The 20,533-nt window shown below is 32.9% G+C and overlaps 1 protein-coding gene across 3 annotated transcripts in view; it reads right to left on the bottom strand.

The window, feature by feature from the left end:
- The window catches only part of LOC145277510 (retinoic acid receptor RXR-alpha-B-like), an 88,884-nt gene that overhangs the window by 32,841 nt on the left and 35,510 nt on the right, over positions 1-20,533 (bottom strand). The window lies entirely within an intron of this gene.

Genomic DNA, 20,533 nt, shown 5'->3' on the forward strand with positions numbered 1-20,533 from the left:
TATTACTTTTCTGCGAATTCATTCATAGCTTGAAGTGGTTTAATTTTAAATCTTTCTTATCTATCTGTTGATAGCTCAAACAGTAGGCATCGCTGCTGGAGTGCTAAATGTTTTGGTTTCGGTTCTAGCTGATGGAACCCAAATCATTGTTGTTTTTGTAGTCTTTTGAAATCAGTATTATGAATTAGGTACAATATAATATTCAATAGAGAATTGACTATAATAAATACAAAATCTGCATAAATTAAAATTTATTTAAGTGTATTTTACGAATGGGCAACGTCACCAATAAAAGCCACTGTTAAGATACACTTGAAGAAGGTCAAAGGTTACATTGGCTGAAATAACAATCAAGATAAAAACAATAATAGTTCAAACAAATCAAATAATGTATATATTTTTAAAAAATTTTTTTATTTATTTTTTACATGGAGGTCACCACTTATCAAGGCCCAGAAGCCACTCGGGGCTAAGGGTTATTGCGTGTACAGTAGTCAATGGGATAGTGTTGTAGTATTTGTTAGTTTTGGAGATTTGATAAAGTGTCATTACTTAAGGGGGCGGTTAATCAGGAATTTGTTTATGTTGGACTTGAAGACATCCAAGTTGTAGTCAGGTGGGAAACAGGCAAGTGGTAGAGAGTTCCACAGGCGTACAGTTCTAAGAAAGAAGCTTTGTTCATGGAATCTACGTTTTGATAAAGAGTGGGGAAAATTATTGATAGTGGTTTCAGCTAGACGGGTGTTTATCGTGAAAGATTGGCAAGAGGGGACTAGAGATTGGAGCTCAGACGAGCACTTGCCATGGAAATAACGATAAAACAAAGACTCACAACGCAATATTATCAATCCTCATTCTCAAAATTTTAGAAATGTTGTAATCTTCGACATTCTTTAAGGGCATCTTTTTAAACTCTTGAATCTTTATGTCACATTCAAGAAGGAATGTGATATCCCTAACTAAATCTTCTATTTAATTGACAGGAGTATATTGTTCTCGTTCAGTCAACCATAATCAGGTAGAAGTGTTAAGTCATTTTTATTATATTTTATTTATTTGCGGACTATTATCCTCATCTTTATAGTTGTTGTTTCATGACGTTTCGGCCAACTATTCCTATGGCCTTCGTCAGGTGCTTAAACACAACAAGGAATAGTTGGCCAAAACGTTGTGAAAACAACAACTATAAAGATGAGGATAATAGTCCGCAAATAAATAAAATATACAAATTACTCATCTCAAAAGAATTCCAATAATTTTTATTTTATTCTTATCTATTACTGCCTGTAACGAGGATTGAACTTTGAGCCTCTAGAAGACTTTCACTCAGAATTAATTCTTACTCAACGCCATCCATTACGGCAGAAGTTCGGTACAAAGATTGTTAAGTTTGAAAAAGGTGAAGCTGAAGAAGGTCAGAGATTACATCCCCTGAAATATTATGAAAATAACAACCACAATGTGAATAGTCGTCTGAATAATCCAAACTATGGATTTTCATCTAAAAAATTTTAAAACAAAGTGAATTTCATAGAAAGTTATTTATTTTTTTACTTGATAGTCACCACTTATCAAGGCCTGAAGGCCACTCAAGGATAATGGTTAATGAATGTAAGGTGGTAGTGCAGTAATTGTTGATGGTGGAAATTGGGTAGAATTTTATTATTTATGGGGTTGGCTTAACAGGATCTTTACATTGGATTTGAAGGTTACCATGTTGTACACAACCAGGAAGCATGCCAGCAGAACAGTGTTCCAAAGGCGGGCAGTTCTGGGAAAGAAGCTTTGTTCATGGAATCTGCATTTACATTTAGGCACCGTTGGTCATGAATTAGGATTGTGAGTGTATGTATGCATGCCGGAGGCATACACCATAGGTGGGTTTAACGGGCTTTCTCCAAAAGAGAAAGTGTCAAGGGAAGATTAAATTCACAAGACTTCCCTAGTCGCATGTATATCTCTGTTAGAGAAGATGACAACTTTACATTTTTGCAGTTCTGATAGTAGGGAGGTATTGACGTCCTCCTACATACAGTGCCTGGTATTTCCAAATGGCCACCAAGGCTCAACGTTGCTTAACTTTGCTGATCTAACGAGAACTGGTGTGTTAATGTGATTATGCAGTATAAATTGATTTGAATAATAGGTACTTGTACAGTTTAATCAAGACATTAAAAATGAAAATATTGAAAAAAAAAAAAAATTGTATGTGTGTACGTATCCATTATGGAATAAAGTTATCCGAAAAAAAAATTTCATCTAGTTTTTTTCTTACAGCGAAAAAACAATTTATGATACTGAGTAAAAGGTTCGACTTTTAGGAAGAAAAGCTAGTATTGAAGATGGGGAGGGAGTGTCAGTGCTTTAAACCGAGTTATCTCCCCGTGGCATGTTAAAAAAAAAAAAAAAAAAAAAAAAAAAAAAAAATCATGTTTGCAATAATAGCAAACAATTATGGCAATTATGTTATGGTTTTAGGATCAAAGTAAAGGTTTGCTACCTAGAGTTTTTTTTCTCCATGTAACACATGTCCTCAACTCTGACTGGCTAGGCTTCATTTTGATGCATCACACTGTACAGATGTCTGATAGACTCTTGGTCAACAGTGGTACTAGTGTTATACTGGTTAGTAATTGTAGAAGTTCCCTGAACGTGCTCATTCACTCCTAACTATTAATGCATGTCACACCACCATCACCACCTGCTCTATCCTCTGCTCCAATCCTATCACCAAGGTAACAAAACTTTGACGACCTCAACAGCTTTGCCATTCAGATATACGTTGTCCACACACAAAATTATCTTTGTAAAGTTCAGTATGAATACAAATCCCAACATTATAAAAATAGTGTCCCTCACTAGCAACTAAGCTCCGACCTCTGTCCCATCATAATAATGTTGCATCTCTCTCTGCCTGTTTTACAAGTACTTTAATGGAATGTGCACCAACAAACTTGTAGCACTTGTGTCCCCTTGATATAAATACCAACTAACCTGACACGCAGCAACATCCCATTGCTTCAATGTAGAGGAACCCAGATACCATAAAGCCTCCCAAACTTCTAGACTTTAGAATTCCCTCCTTTTTTTCCTGCTTCCCTGACTTTACTAACATGTTGAAATTCAAATGTAATGCAACCAGACTTCTCAATTTCCTACATATTGTCTCTACAGATAGATATGATCCCAAATAATAGCCCCTTATGTCCAATAATTAACATTATTTCCCGTCCATATTTCTAGAGTCACACTATTTTTTTTAATTTAAAGATTTTAATCTGAGTCCAACAAAATGGCTTCTTTGATGTTATTTCTTTTACTTTTCGCTACGAGTCGATCAAGGTAAAATTTGCATAGCCTACTATGTCAGTCTCTGAGTCATGGCTTGTCTGAATACCAAATTTGGATGAAATCTAATCAGTATTTTCTGAGGCCACAGTGAACAAACAGGATCCTCTATTTTATTCATAGAGATAAAGGAAATAAAAGATAAAAAAAAAAAATACAAAATGTGAAAATGTAGTCGATAGTGCATAAGCGTTCTGATATGAAAATACCTAACACAGAAGAACATAAAAGAGAACTAAAGATGTACTTGACCCAACATTTAACTGGGATGAAAGATGAAAAGTGAATAACAAAACACGGATATTGCAAGTAAAAAGAAAAAGATCTAAAAAGGACATTTTTATATCTTTGTGCTTTGAAAGCCATTTTTTACCAGGAAATCATTCTTTCAGTCAGCATTCACAGGCAAACTCAATTTCAGCTTTCTTTACAATTATGATACTACTACTACTACTACTAATAATAATAATAATACAATAATTCAATAATGACTGCAGAGTTAAGGTCAGATAAAATGCCAATGTAAAAAAATTTAAAAAAAAACCCCACCTTTTTCAAATGTGTACCTGCTTGATTAGGTTCAGCATAGCTCAGTAGTAATAGAATATGACTGAAGGGCAAAGGATAAAAACATTCTTTTCACTCTTTCTGTTGATAATTTTCATTTGCTGATAAAAACTATTCTAAACTCAGTCCAAATGTTTTGTATTTACTTCAATGCAAGTGTGTGTGCAATCCAGTACCACCTGTTGCATGATAAGGTCATCGGTGACAAAACAGTTGTTGCGATCATACGTTTTGCTGGTCTTTGCTTGTAATCAGAGTTGCGGAGTCGGATGGTGAAAGTCCGACTCCGATTCCTAGAATTATGACTCCTTTGATATCTTCGACTCCGACTCCCAATTCCTTGACCCCTATGTGGAAATCTATTCTGCAGATTCATATATCAGCCTCCCACATCTATTCAACAAGAATTTTATGATTACTTTTCACGTATATCATTTTTTACGTTTAACATTCACTTGTATGATAAATATACTCACATATAAACTCAACCAGCTTTATAGAATAAGTTTAGATAACAAAGGGATGAAAAATTTACAATTAAATTTCATTATGCTATCAGTTCAAAAGGGAATACAATATTTACGGATAAGGAAACCTCTTTAGGCCATGGCATTTCGAAGCCAAACGCTTCTCATCAGAAGACACATACAGTGAAGAAATATTTTAAAAGATAATATTGACTTTATGAAAAGAGGATTAAAGGAAAAACAGGTAAAAGCTATAAAGGGCTATAGTAGCATGGGTTTCTTCTTATTGAAATACCATTATTTTATTGGTATTCCAATATATATATATATATATATATACTAGTAGTTCAGCCCGGCTTTGCTTGGGCTCTACGTACTGTACATAACTTGCCTTACGTGTGAATACACTTTATGTAAGATTTCAAATGTTTAGACCAAAATTGGCTGAGTAGTTTGCTAGGCACCGCAAAGGTAAAATTTTCTGAACTTTGACCCCTGCCAGCTCAAATTTTCGACCCAAACCGATTAAAAAGCTCGCTCTATCTCTGAATACCTTTATGTAAAATTTCAAATATTTAGACCAAAAATTGACTGAGTAATTTGGTAGAGACCGCAGAGGTAAATTTTTTTTAATTTTGACCCCAAATTAAATTAACAAGTTTGATCCATGTTCAAGTAACCTACATTTAAAATTTCAAGTGTTTAGACCCAAAATTGGCAGAGGAGTTTGGTAGAGTTTTCAAAGGTAAAATCATTGAACGTTGGCTCCTTGACAGCCAAATTTTTTGCCGAAAACTGATTAAACAGATTTTCCCATATCTCAATACCCCTTATGTCAAATCTCAAGTCTCTAGACTGAAAATTGACAGAGTTATTTGGTAGAGAAATGTACACAGACATTTTCACACACACACACACATATATATATATATATATATATATATATATAAAATATATAATGGTATTATTTATGCTCATGATCATTTACCAGCCTATGAGCACTTTCAAATCTGCCATGGCAGAGTTGCCACTTCAAGCTATATATTTTGTTGTTCCTTTGTCCCCTCCTCTACCCCCCCCCCCCAAAAAAAAAAAAAACATCTGTTACTGGTATTGCATTTGCCCATTCTCATAAATCTTCTATCACAATATTAGGAGAAAAAAACTCAAATCTATAAAAATTTCTTATTTGTAAACATCAAAAAATAGGCTTTATTCATAACTATAGAACTTATAGACTACTCAATTGAAAGTTGCAAAGAAAAAATTTAATAATTTGCTCTCAAAATCAAGATGGCTTCAGTAAGTTTCTCTTTCATTGCAGCCCTTTGGTCTGTCCTGATTAGCCTTAGTGCAGAAAACAGACGTTCATCGCTGCTGCCAACATTGCAGATCCTTTCACTATCTCAGGGTACTGCTTTATAGCTTCATGAACATTTAACTTTTTCTATCTATTTGTTCTACTTGCTGTAATGCAGAATGAAAGTTTAGCTTGAAACTTGCTAAGGCTTTATTCACTAAACGTGGAGTTTTAGCTGTTTCATGTAGCTTATGCTGTTTTAATCTTACTTTATGATCTTGATCCAAAAGCTTTCCAAAATCCTCTTCATTGCAGGTTCCCTCCAAGTCTGTGGTTGAAATAGTGTCTGGATCTTTAGTAAATGCCTTTGCATTTAAGCACAAATTCCTCACGTCCAGGCCACAAAGTGCCGATTTTGCTTTATCTTTCTGAGTTTCAGATAACAACACTATTCACTGGGTTTACATATACTCCAACCAGTAGAATTTTATTATTAACCAGCTGTACTTCTCTTTGATACATTAACTCGCACATTGTTCCTGCAAGCAAACCACCATGCCTGGATAAGGAATGCTCTAACATTTACAATTCTTTCAAGAACATTCCAGGAGTGAGAGCTGCTCTTTGAAGCTTTTTTGTCACTTGAAAAGGAAGATTAAGAAGGCCTTTGGGTTTTACAAGTTACTCATGCAGAATCTCACAGATTTTCAAAGCTCTGTGAAGTGGGAAAATACTTTGAACAGTCTGCAACTGGACATGCATATTTTGAGTTAAGTTTAATGTCTTCACATGACACAAAAAAAAAAAAGTAAGCACTTATTTCATCTGCTGGTGTTAATTGAAGAATAACAGGTAACATTTGTCTGAAATCTCCTGCAAGCAATATTACTGCATTTCCAAATGGTCTGACATTGCCACGCAAATCTTGCAAGGATCGACCAAGAGCCTCAAGTGATTTTTTGTGTACCATTGTGCATTCATCCTAAACAATAAGTTTGCATTTCTGTAATATTTTTCCCCATATTGGATGTTTTGGAGATTTCGAACATGAGATTTTTGAAAAATTGAATGTTTCAAAGTAGAATAAATAATTCTTCTACTTGGCAAGGTCACAGGTATTCCTCATGCAGCAAGGGCTCAGGCTATGTCATTTTGTTACCGAATGGCTGCCAAATGAATTTAATTAGAAAGGTTTTACCAGTTACTTCTGGTGCTGTTTTGACAATGCCTTATTCACTGTAATTAATTTAGGAGACTAAAATAGGATGAGGGATTAGAGATGGACAGATAGGAAGATATATAGATGGAAAAGAGAAAGTGAGAGGAAAATAGAGAAAGAGAAGGAGATAGAGAGAGATAAAGGGATTGATAAACAGAAAGAGGGGGAGAGTTAGAAACAGAGAGAGCGAGACAGAGGAAAGGAGAGAGAGATAAAGGGAGTCAGAGAAAGGGGCTCAAAGAGAGATGGAGAGGGTGATATAGAGAGAAAGATAGATTGAGAGAGGGAAAGATGGATAGAGAGAGATATTAAGAGAGGAAGAGAGAGGGGGGAAAGAAACAGAAGGTGAACTACACTTCAGTTTTTTTCCTCGTTCAGTAGAGAAGAAATCTTTCGAGACTGAGGCAATTTTAATTTTTTGTTACTATCCAGAGTATCCTTTTTTTTTTTTTTTCGGGAGCTGGATTTTCCACACATTAGAAACCGACCGGGTTATCTGTACTTTCACCTAACAAATTAATAAAAGAAAAAGATATTGTAAAATTTGAATTTAGCGTGAAAATACTATTTAAAAACATAGCACGATAACATAAGTGTATAAGTGCCACTTTAGGTACTCCTTGGGCGTTGAGTTCCATGGCGACCAGCATATTTAATGGTCGCTCCCTTAGCCCCCCCACAGTGGGCCCAGAGGGGGGGTCAAGCGGACATTTCACTATAAATTAGAAAAAACTACTTCATTTATAGCCATAAGGGCTTTTTAGAACTTTATGAGGGAGTAGAGGACAGGAAAAAACATTTCCCAAAAATTTTTGAAATTTTGGGGGGTCAAGGGGGCCGAAAGCCTGGATTTTAGGCAATCTGGCCAAAATCCAAAAAAACGAGTTTCTTGACAGAACTCGTCAAATAATATCGATGTAGGGGCCATTTAGGGTTTGTTAGAACCGAATGAGGGAGTAGAAGACAGAAAAAAACATTTCTCTAAAATTTTTGAAATTTTGGGGGGTCAAAGGGGCCAAAACCCCTGATTTTGGGCGATCTGGCCAAAATCCAAAAAAACACGTTTTTTGACAGAACTTGTTAAATAATACTGATACGGAGGCCATTTTGGGCTTGTTAGAACCGGACAAGGCGTGGAATGTAGAGAAGTCAATTTTACATGTATAATTTTCAAATTTTTGGGAGTCTGGGTGCCTCAACCCCTAATTTTGGGAAATCGGGTCAACATTCCGGGAAACAGGTTTTTCGACGTAAAAGGCCTAAGAATGCGTTTTTGAACAGAATTTGCAAGAAAGTTCATAATAAATCCGCAGCTATGTAATAACTATTCGATACGCACTGTAATTCAATATTGAAAAACATAATGAACTATGAATAGAATGATCAATAACGTAACAAAATAGACCCTAAATAAAAAGAATCAGTAAGACAAGAAGGCAACTAGTGCTTCATATTCGCTGTTGTATTGATGAAGTGCTTCCTTCAACTCATCACAGCTTCGTATTGTGTGACCTGCTCCTTTACAATGAGTGCACTGTAGTCGTTCACATACTTTCAACACCATAGGGTCGCTTTTATCCCACAGTCTATTAATACAATCGGATAAATTGTCAAATTGACTTGTTTTCCGTGCATAGTTCATTCGGTACTGCCTCAGGAATTTGTTATTTGCTTCGATGCCACACTCCGTAAAGTTCAGCAAACCTTTGCCGTCGTTCTGTTCAATAAGTTCCGCACTGTGACCAAGAACAACGTGTGCACTTGGACTGATTTGAATCCACGATATCTTATTGACAAGAAGGTATGTTTCACGGCAAAACTCCTGAAATTCAGCAACCCTGACGTTCTTGTTAGAGTTGTTTATCGTTAGAATAACCGCCATACGAAGTATAATGCGGTCAATCTTTAACTTCAATTCGGTGTTATCAATTCCATCAGTCAACAACCTTCTGTTGCTAGTATTGAGCATAAGTGACGCCACATTTCCTGTCGTAGACGTACCCCCGTGACCTGTTGGATCAGGTTTCTCCATGGTGATTGATGTCTCTTCCTTTACCTTGGTCTGGATCTGTTCCTTCGCTTGTTTTAGAAATGCCAATGCTCTAGCGATACGGTTGGATACGTCCATCTTTGCTTCTGACCATGAATAATGTCCTGCAGTGGCATGATAACAAATCTTGAAGATCCATCCAAAGCATCTCAACAAATTATGGAGAGGATGCAAGTTGTTGATATCTTTGATGGTAATAGGATCCTGGGTGATACCTTTGCGATCATCATAATCACCAACCTTTCGGTTTTCTGGAAGATGGATTCCTTTCTCACAGAGGGCTAGTGTTTGTTCCAAGGAACGATCAATTTTGAAACCAGTGGTGATACAGACAGAATCATGACATTGTTCTTTACTGTATGTACACAAGCAACAAAATGCCCCACCCAAACCAGATATAAGACTATGCATCTTACCATCAATCATAGACATAGTTGCATCGACCTTGATATTCACCGGTTTGCTGTGATGTTGGACAATGAATTCACAATCCTTTCTCTCTTTCTGGATGTCTGTAACGATATCAAGGTTCTCTCTGTTTTCGTTTCCCATCAGTAGCATCACGGGGCGACAAGACGAGGAAGATGCATGCAAGGATTCTCCCATACCAATTCACCATTTGATGTTTTCAAATTTTCAATTCGAAACATGTACATGATAATGTTATTGGTTTCAGTGGAATCTTTTGAACTGCTCCAGTTTCTTGTATGTAGGTAGAACGTCTTTACCAGCCTCTTTTAGGAGCAAACGAATTTCTGTGTATACACGCTTGGTCATCTTACCAGTTGAATAAATGGCTGAGGCGACTTGAAGCGATACATGTGAAGGTGATACTGATTGCCCGTTGTCGAACACAGTCTTTCCAATCGTTGCAACCGTCTTGTCCTTCAGATATTTATGCTTCAAACCGAAAGCAAACATTTTGCAGGGGGAGGTGTTTTCCGATTCAGCGGCAGCTTTGGATGATTCCATGAAATCGCTCATTCGACGGCGTTGCTGACGATCACCAACTTCTTCAAGAGGACGTTTAACTTTGGGAACATAGTTTCGACGGAATAGAACTATCTTTTTATCCATGGTACGGGCAGAACTTGTCACAGAACGATTTTTGCTTTGATGTTGAATGAATTCTGAGAATACAACTTTGATGTCAGCCATGAGTTTATCTGTGGGTGGGACATCTAGTTTTGAAGAAACTTCGTTAAGGACTTGGTCAAAGTCGGGTTCTTTCTCAAAACGTGATTTCTTGCAATTTTTGAAGATTTCATAGAGGTCAAGATTGGTCATTTCATTCATCATGATTCTATCTGGAATAAAAATTGAAATTGAAAAACAATAAATCATAGAACTGTAGGTTACCAATTAAACTGCAGGCTACTAACGAATATTTGACGAAAAATAGCTCAAAAAGTGCTAGAATTTGGATTTATCATGAAAACAGTTAAGTTTCAGGTGTTTTAAAGGCCAGATTTGGATTCTACACCCCAAAAACATAGGAAAAGTGGTATGGGTCATATATGTGGAAAAAAATTTGATTAGTTATATGAATATACGCGTTTGACAATTTTTGCTGGATACAAAAAATTACAATAATTGGGTATCCTCAATATTTTTTATTACGTCAGAATTAATATGGTGCCCGAGAGTGAATTTTTTTGTCTGATTGGATTATGATAGTGTTATTTGTCTAGATTCTTATATGTGAAGCATAAATTTTTTTATCTCGGGCTTTTTTTGCAATCGTCGGTGAAAGTGTACAGATCGGGGTCAAATTTCGGGCTTTTTTTAAGGAAAAAACTGTTAATCGGTGTCATAAATTTTCCGGAAAATCCCACAAAAGAGGCCCAATAGTTGACCATAGATCCAACTTTTCGCATTTAATTCAATTTTAGACATCTGGCCTTATATTTCGGGGACTTATGGGACATGTACAGAGGTTTTGGAAGAAATTTTTGACAATTACTCAGGTACACCCAAAGTTGCTGCTTGGTAATTTTTATGTTATCGCAAGGTTGTGAACGATCAAAATTCGCAAGCTTCCAGCTGGCATATCTTGATCAATAATCATTTTTAGAAGATAAATAATACCATTTTTTGATACTACAGAAACTGAACTTTGCACTTTTCTAAGTTTTATAGTAATTTGGGGAAGTTGCAAAAATTCCATATGTCCGCTTGCGAACTCACTGTGCCCCCCCCAGTCAAGGCTAATGCATGCGCACATAATATTTTTTTATTTACTGACATTGGCTTAGTAACTAACTTAGTAAAGGATTTATTGATAATTTCGTAACCCTTAAACGCATGCCGGAAGATTTAAATTGGTTCATTATTGTTGTAATGAAAAAAAAAAGTTTCATTCAACACAAAACCAAAAACACATATTAATGATAAATGATTTATTATTCTATTCATTGAAATTTACTAATTTTTAAATAAAAAAGTAAAAAAAAAAGTTAAAAAATAGTTGCTTATGTGTGCATGTAAAAATGTTTGTAAAAGTGAGAAATTATTTTAATAATTTAAAAACTCATTATTTTTTTTTTTAGATTAGGTCCACCTTATAATCACCTCCAACCTCCTCATCTTAAGAACAGCTTCCGGAATAAACACCATTTTTGGAGGGGAGGGGGGTAAAAAAATATTTGCAAAATTTAACTGATATTTGTTGTCAGCATACCCACCCGAAAATACTATTTAAAAAAAAATAAAAATAAAAAAAAAGGGGTTCAGTACCCGTTGCAGAGAAGTAGATTTATTTATCAATAAAAGTCGTCATTTAAAAAAGAACATTGTGGAGGTGGACCTAAATGTAAATATTTACCCAAAAAATTATCCACTCATGTAAATTAAAAATGTCTGTAAAAGTGAGAAATTATCAATACATGGTTTAGTTATTTTTTTTTAATATTCATGAAAAGAGTTAAGCCAACGTAAGCAAATACATGAATTACAAATGTTTGTAAAAGTGAGAAATTATTAATAAACGTTTAGTAACTTTTTTTCTTTTAATATTCATAAAGAGTAAAATTCTTTTTACAATATTCATGAAAAGAGTTGAGCCAACGTAAATAAATAAATGTTTGTAAAAGTGACAAATTCAGGTTTAGTTACTTTTTTTATTCATAAAAAGAGTTAAGCCAACGTAAATAAATGTTTGTAAAAGTGCGAAAGGCAACGTAATTAAATAAATGATAAATGTTACGTGCGCATGCGCTAGCCTTGACTAAGTGGGGGGGGCTAAGGGAGCAACCATTAAATAATTCTACTAGTCGCCATGGACTCAACGCCCAAGGAGTACTCCACTTTATTTTAAATATTTATTTTCCAAAGGACTGTTTGAATAAATCAACAATGAATAAAATGGTGCTTCTACCCTTTATTGCCGAAATTGGAGATGCCATTTTTTTTCATGCACTTGCTATCCAAATCTAGGGGAGACATTATATGGTCGAACGATTGCTTCCGGAAAGGGAAAGAATAAATTTACCAAAATTAACATTTATTATTTCCGGAAACGTTAAATTAAACTAAAATTATCATTTATTACTTTCAGAAACTTGGTAAACCGATATTACTGGAGAAAATGAATCTTGACAATTCAAAAGAATGTTTAAAATTATTTATTTGGTCGTAAAAAAAAAAAAAAATAAATAAAAATTAAACTTCCGGAAAGAACTATGAAAAAAAGTAAATAAAGAAAGTGAAAAAGAACATATATCCATAATTGTTTAATTGGAAATGTTTCGATTTAATTAATGAAAACGGGAAAGTTTTTCATGGAACATTTTTTTTTTTATTAAAAACAGAAAATTGGAATGACATAATAGTTTAAACTGGGCGAGCGCCATTTGAAAACCAAAACATTTATTAGTTTTTTTTTTGTTTGTTTATTTTTTCGTGTGTGTGTGTGTGTGTGTGTATGTGTGTGTTTTTCGAACAAATAAATGATTTTATACGTTTTTTTTTTTTTAATTAAAGCAACTTTGAAAGGCCAACAACAAATTAATTTAAATGATTGTTTTGGTTTTTTTAAACGGAGAAGTGGGTTGTTTTTTTATTTTTATTTTTTTTACTGGGAATCGAAATATAATTGTAAAAACATTGATTGAAAAGTTTGCGTAAAAAAATATAATTTTAAGAAAACAATTTTGAAATGAAAGCAACATTGGACTTTTATAAAATAGTTTTTTTGTTCTTTTTCGAACAAATAAATAATTTTAAACATTCTTTTGAATTGTCAAGATTTTTTTGTCAAATAAATAAATTCCAAGAAATTTTTGCAGTAAATAATAAATAGCAACTTCGTTAATTTTACGACTCGCCCCAGCATATTATAAACACTCTAACCTCCCCATGTTAAAACGGCTTTCGGAATGAACACCCCTAACCTCCCCATGTTAAGAATGGCTTTCGAGGTTTGTGGAAGGACGTGTTTAATTTGAAAGCAGGTTTTTTTTTTTTTTTTTTTTTTTTTTTTCTTAACCTCTCCGCTCGTATTCCATATCACTACCAAATATTCTAAAACAATAATAATTTTCAGACTTATGACCCTTGAAAATGTTTGTCTGAACGAAAAGCGCTTTGGGTATATTTTAACGATATTTTTTTTAATCGACTTATTTATTTTATTTAATTGTACATATAACTTGCCCCATTATATATATAATTTTTTTTTTTCTTTTCCTCACCCCGGTTTCCATTTTTTAGTTGATTGAATTTACGATATGGTTCACTTTTTTATAATTATTCTAAAATTTTGCCAATCGAATAAAGATATATATATATATATATATATATATATATATATATATATATATATATATATATATATATTTATTACTTTGTTGGCACTTTCAGGGGCTAAGAAAAACTGCTAACTATTGACTGACTAACTGACTGACAAGCATTGAAACAAAGCAACCTGCTCTCAACCGGAGTCATACCCCAAAAGGGTTTGGCATCTCTTTTATTGTATCCCTTCGCCTACTTGAGTGCACCTTACTTTAATTTCTAAATTATATAGAGCATAAAACAAGTACTAATTATCTTATTTATATATGTTTATGCCATCATTATGCTATTCTCTAGCTAGACTTGTATTTTTCTTAAACTTTTTACCTTATCTTTGGGACCTATTTTATGGGGACGGATTTTAGCTAGGATTTATTTGGCTTTGATATTTGGCATTGTGTGATGCAAAGGGCCAAAATAATAAAGCCCGTTTATTCTATGAAAAGATGTATCTGGCAATAGCAAAACCTTGTCTAATTTTGCAGGTTGACATTGTTTGATAACACCATTATCTTAGCAGAATCCTAAATTATTTCACAATTTAAAGTCATTTCCTTAAATATTGACAATATTGTGATCACTTTTTTCTAGTAATTTGCAACTCCCCAGCTCTGTTTCCATTCCAAAATCGACCTACCCTAACCCTAACCAGTATATCACTGTTTGTCTTTACCAAAGTCACATTACACAATGTACAAGATTTGGCCAAGATATTTTCTTTTTACTATTAAAATTATTGGTTAATGCATAAATATCTGGTACACTTAGGTCTAATTTGCAATTTTCTTTATAACACAATCCATTTTTAATTAGATTAAGATGATTCGTGAATTTCTTTACTTTGATTCTTATTTTTCATTGCTTCACTTGTAGACTTATCATATTCACTAGTAACCCCTGTTTTCTATTTCGTATTTTTCAAACCACTTTCTTTAATAAATGTATGGTTTTATATTCTGAAATAGCTTTATCATAATCTAGCATATTTCTAATAAAGAAAAATGTGACAAATACCAAAAATGAAGGAAAAGAAAAATCACTGGGAGACACTGCTTCAGTCAGAATCAGCCGTTTTTTTGTTTAGATTACTTAGTCATACATAATGCCGTCACATGGTGGCAGCACAAATTTATTTAGGCAAATTTTTTTTGGATAAGATTATAATTCCGGATCAATCCTGGACTAATCCATTTGACAAATTCCATTTGATTCAGGAACTGGATAACTTTTGGATTACAATCTGATTGTTATCCGATGTAATCCACAGTGATCTCACTTACTTAAAGACAGAATTTTCACTGATCCTGTGTGACGTCACAACAAAAACGAAAACAGCTGTCCAGACAGGATTTGAAGTGATCGTATAAACTGAAATATGTTGATGAAGTAGTACAGTACAAAATGTTATATTTCCAAAAATAAAAGCAAAACTATACAAAAACTGCTAAATTGTGCAACTGGTAAAACCAAACAGGAAACCATGTAAAAAAAATAAATTTATTGGATTAAGGAGTCAGATATAAAATTTGGATTCCAACCGACTCCTAGTACTCTTAGAAATCTGACTTCGACTCTAGCTAAAACGTCCTACTCCGACACCCTGCTTGTAATATATACACATCTCGTATTGATAATTTTTAGGGATATTTATTTTCAACATGTTTATATATAAGAGAGAGCAAGAAAGATATATATATTTATATATATATTTAAACTTTTAATACAAGGTAGATAATTAACTCTTTAAAATAATTCTGACTAAGAAAAAAATATACAAAAAAAGACGTTTTATATATATTTTTTTAAATCAAGTCACTGCATCAAGAAACAGAAGTTGCCAGTTGAGATATTAACGAAGGTGTAATTACCTTTTATTCTTTTCAAATTACAATATTAAGCAGAATTTTTCACTTTTATTTTTCTGTACTTTATATAATTTGTGGAAATTTGAACTCCTGGTGACACCGAGTACCACTGCAAGTACATATATAAATATGTAAAAGTTTTTGATATTTAATAAAATTACAATTGCTTCAAAAGATGACTAAAGTTAGTCGAAAACCCAAAAATAAAGGAAAAATAAAGTTGAAGACACGACATTTGGAAAATATTTACTTTATAGTCTGACTTGCGTAAGTTTGTTAAGATATTAAAAAGAATTGTATTATTTTAGTCGATGGGATGACATAGATCATTTGGAACAAGTTTTGTTTTTACCTTAATAACATCAGATAAAACACTAATGTCTTTGCTGATTGGACGATCTCATTTTTTTAAATGCAGGTGTGAAAAAGTGATAATGTATATATGTATGAACACGAAACATCAAACCTACTATGACATATGAGTTGTATTCAAGTTGATATGTAATACAATATTTCCAGTAATTTTGACATTTGTTTAATAAATTCTAATTGCAATCAAACAACGAACATAAATAACATGATGATAATGAACCTGACAAAAAAAAAAAAGAAATGCTTGGATACAAAGCATACAAAGAAGCTATCATCAAATTACAATACTTGCACTTGAAATACTGTCTATCTTATCAATATTTGCAGTGATTTGAGATTAAAGTTTGCAATAATAATAAGAAAAAGAACAACACTAATAATAAACAGGGCTGTGACAAGAGAATGCTCTTATTGTTTTGACTCAATTATATATCCGACACAGAAACAGATAATCACTCGAGAACCAGATCACTATCTAAAAACATAAAATATTAACCGATATATACTCGAGAGTCAAAATAACAAAAAAAAAAAAAAAAAAAAAAAAAAAAAAATTCTCTTGTCATAGCCCATGACCTACAGACACAAACAGGACACACAGAAAATGCTACAGGCATAAAACACAAAGTAACATCACATGGAATCATGAAAACTAAAATTGTTTGATTGTAAGTTAACCCCCTCCGCTCCTACTTTTCACCCCATTAATTTTTTTTGTGTATGTCACCAAAAACTGACGCCACACCAAATAAGCAAAGAGAGTCGAGGAGAATGGAAAGATCGAGAAGAGAAAGCACTAGTCAGACCTCTGTTGGAGGAGTGCAAGGAGGACTGGAACCTTGGGGAATCGTTTTCCTACTCGAATTCCAGTGAAGACCAATGGTCACCGCCAATGAGAAATCAATGGTAAGCAGCTGTTATGATAACACAAATTCATCTGCAATGGTATTCGAAAGAGCTGGAGAGTATTGAAAATCTGGGGAGATTTGTTGTCACTCAAACTCCAGAGAATGTCACAAATAAATTTTTTTTTAACCTGTTAAATTAAAATTTTTTTTTTTTTTAAGAATTGATTTAAAAAGTTTAAATTTTTTTTTCAATGAAAATTCAAACATTTTTGATTTTGCTTTTTTTTTTTTTCTGAATAATTTTTAATATAAATTATAAAGGAACAGATATCAATTCATTTGCACATTGTTTCTTTTGTTTTAAATTTTAAAAAGAATCTTTGGATTTGTATTACTCTACACATAGATTCGAAAAAGTTGTCAAAAAAATAAATACATAACAAATAAATGTTATCAAAGGCAAGATAAGTTACTTTTCTACCTAACTGGATAATTTTCTAGTTTTTTTTATTTAATGTAACATGTTTATTCAGCTTGAAAAACATACAGTGTTTACCAATGTATTGGAAAGTAAAAAATGGCAGCCGATTCTATCATTTACACGGTAAGTTTGGGAAAAGCAGTTAAAAATAAAAACTAGACAAAATACTGTTAGAAACCCACTCTATATATGTTACCGTAACATAGGCTGACATATGTTCGGTGAGTTTTTAACAGTATTTTGTCTACTTTTTATTTTTAACTCCTTTTCCCAAACTTACCGTGTCAAAGAGAGAGTCGGCTGCCATTTTAAATTTTCCAATACATCGGTAAACACTATGTTTTTCGAGCTGAATAAACATTTTACATTAAATAAAAACACTAAAAACATATCCAGTTAGGTAGAAAAGTAATTTAACTTGCCTTTGATAACATTTATTTGTTATATATTTGTTTTTTGACAACTTTTTCGAATCTATGTGTACAGTAATACAAACCCGAATCTTTAATCAAAAAAGACTTACAGTCTCCTCTCAACATGACTTTTTAAAAAAATTACAAAATAAAATAACCAATTTGAAACCGTAAACAGACAACACTTTTTTTTTTTCTGTTTTAAAAAATTTTGGAGAGGAAATGGTTTTAATGATTTTCAACTGAAAGGGAGGTAATTCGTTTCTCATAATTGTGATGTTTTGTTTTTGTAACATTGGACAAGTAAATAAATATTTAAATAATAAAAATAATATCACTGCTGAAAAAAATTGTCCATCACATGACTCACAAGAATGCAAGACCTAAAAAAACGTAATATTGCATCCATAACATTAACTATTAAATTTACAATATTGCATAACACAGATCAATAGCTATTACCTAATAAACAATATAAAAGTAAATTTTCAGATGAGAGTTGATAATTTGGATTATCAAGTTATATATCATTTTCACAATGTTTTGGATGATGAAACCTCTACTCTTCTTCAAGCTGAACTCTGGAATCTATATAAAAATTTTAACGGAACCTTTTATTTAATCCATTAGGGTGAGATTGTTTTTGTTCTATCAGCCATGAGAAGCAAAAATCTTAAATTTTGATTTTATTCTTAGTTTGCACTTTAATACCATGTGCCCCTTGCTCGACAGCTCACTGACCCCAAGGTTGTTGCTATGGATTTATTCTCCATAATCTTATCTTTTTATGGCGGTATTGTCATCGTCTATCACACTAGCAGCAGTCAAGGGAAGCGCATGAGTTCACACGTATAAAAATAAAATCAAACATAGGGAAACAAAAGAAAACACAGACTCAGATATTTTCTGTGAATATTCATTGTACTCTGGGTGTATGTGTGACACCATTGACTCTCTAAATGATAAAGTCTACACATGTACGTTCTACTGTCAAGGCCGTGTTTGTTGCCAGCAGTTCATCTCCATCTCCCAAAGCTCTCACAACCTGACTGTCATCAACTGTTGCAAAATGCTCCCAATCGTCATCAACCGGGTGTTGTAGTAAAAAGGTTGCAAATCTCTAGCCATTGTTTGCTTCTTTTGTTACAGTCATTGCTCCACCCTGACCAACAATCCCATGTCAAGTTTCTTTTGTCCACCCCAGTAAACAGCTTTCTATCTGTTGTCTACTGATAAACCTTTCCTATTTCTTTCATTTTATTTTTGTTCTTTTTTTCTTTTCTTCCCAACAGGGGCGCCTATAGTAGTAGTGAGAAGTGAACCTTCAACCACCAAACGACTGTCACTTAGAATTGATTTTTTGCTTAAAACCCTTATCCATTATGTCACAAACTTGACAAAATAGTTAGAGGTTACATCAGTCGAAATATAGTGAGAACAATATGCAAGGGGAAAGCAGTAGTCCGCAAAATCCAAATAATCTTCATCTCAAATTCACAAGCAAAATTTCTATAAAATATTGTAAATAGATGCTCGTAGGATTAGTAAGTTATATTAGACATGAGTTGGACACAATACACCTTACGAAGGTTGGAAGTTACATTGATTGAAACATAAGAATTGCACTCAAAATGACAAAAGTAGTCCAAAGAATCCAAATATGAACAATCAATCTTCATCTGAAAAATTGTTCATTCATTTCAACAGCTAATACATTGAATCTTCTTAATATGATTCATAAAACATTAGAAATCAAGCTAGATTTTCTTTTAAAAGTTAATGAATGAAAATAAATCAGATTTGGATAATGTAAAAATAAACACATAATTTAATAATAGGGTGAAAATTTTATGCACTAAAGTTTTAACTTGGATTTTTATTTCTGTGATAGACAGCTTAAAATCATAATGAGGAGTCCTCTTTTATTAAGATGTGACTTTTTATATGCATAGAGATACACAATATCATGCACATTCAGGGCTCTATGGACATATTTATTTTTAGTTAACCTTTGACAACTAAATGTTTTCGTTTACTAGCCAAACCCACATGATTTTTAGAATGTGACATGTTCGTTCTGTGACAAGTATGTACATGATACAAAAAATTTTTTTTTTTAATAAGTGTAATTTCAAATACACACCGAATTTTATGTTGATACTTGAAGGTATAAACATTTGAATTTACTCAGATGTTTTTAAACTTAAAAAACGTATATTGTTTTGTTAAACCTTTTATTGTTTAAATATTTTGACTTTGCTCGTTTTATTAAAAAAAAAAAAAAAAAAAAAAAAAAGGTGAAAAGATATTTTTCACTCAGGATTGGAAGATTGTCGGTGAAAGAAATACAATTGCCAAAAAATAAGTGTTCCATCAGTTCTAGTTGCCACTTTGAAAAAATCACTCGCAAATGCGACTGTTTTACTCGCCCTGACATTATGTTGAAAAACAGCAACATTAAAAATATAATAACCTGACTGGGTAATGTGAAAAAAAAACTTAATGACACAAGAAAGAATTGTACATTTATATGAAAAGAAAAGATAACATTTTTTTACATCCAAATGTTATCTAAATAAGCATAAAAACTAAACATGTTGTTACAAGTTGCAATTGGAGAAATATTCACCATATCAACAGACAGTTTGATATTAGATACTTTAAAATAAGGAATCAGATTCAAAGATTTTGGAATCTTAGAAATCAGGATTTTTAAAATAATAGGTGTTGGAAACTCCAAAATCCTGAAGGTTTACATGAAATAAAAAAGAAAAGGAAAATAAGGTTAACCTATTTATCTCAAATTTTT

Source organism: Euprymna scolopes, chromosome 6 (genome assembly GCF_053919585.1).
Source record: "Euprymna scolopes isolate OS-2025 chromosome 6, ASM5391958v1, whole genome shotgun sequence".
Classification (NCBI taxonomy): Eukaryota; Metazoa; Mollusca; class Cephalopoda; order Sepiida; family Sepiolidae; genus Euprymna; species Euprymna scolopes.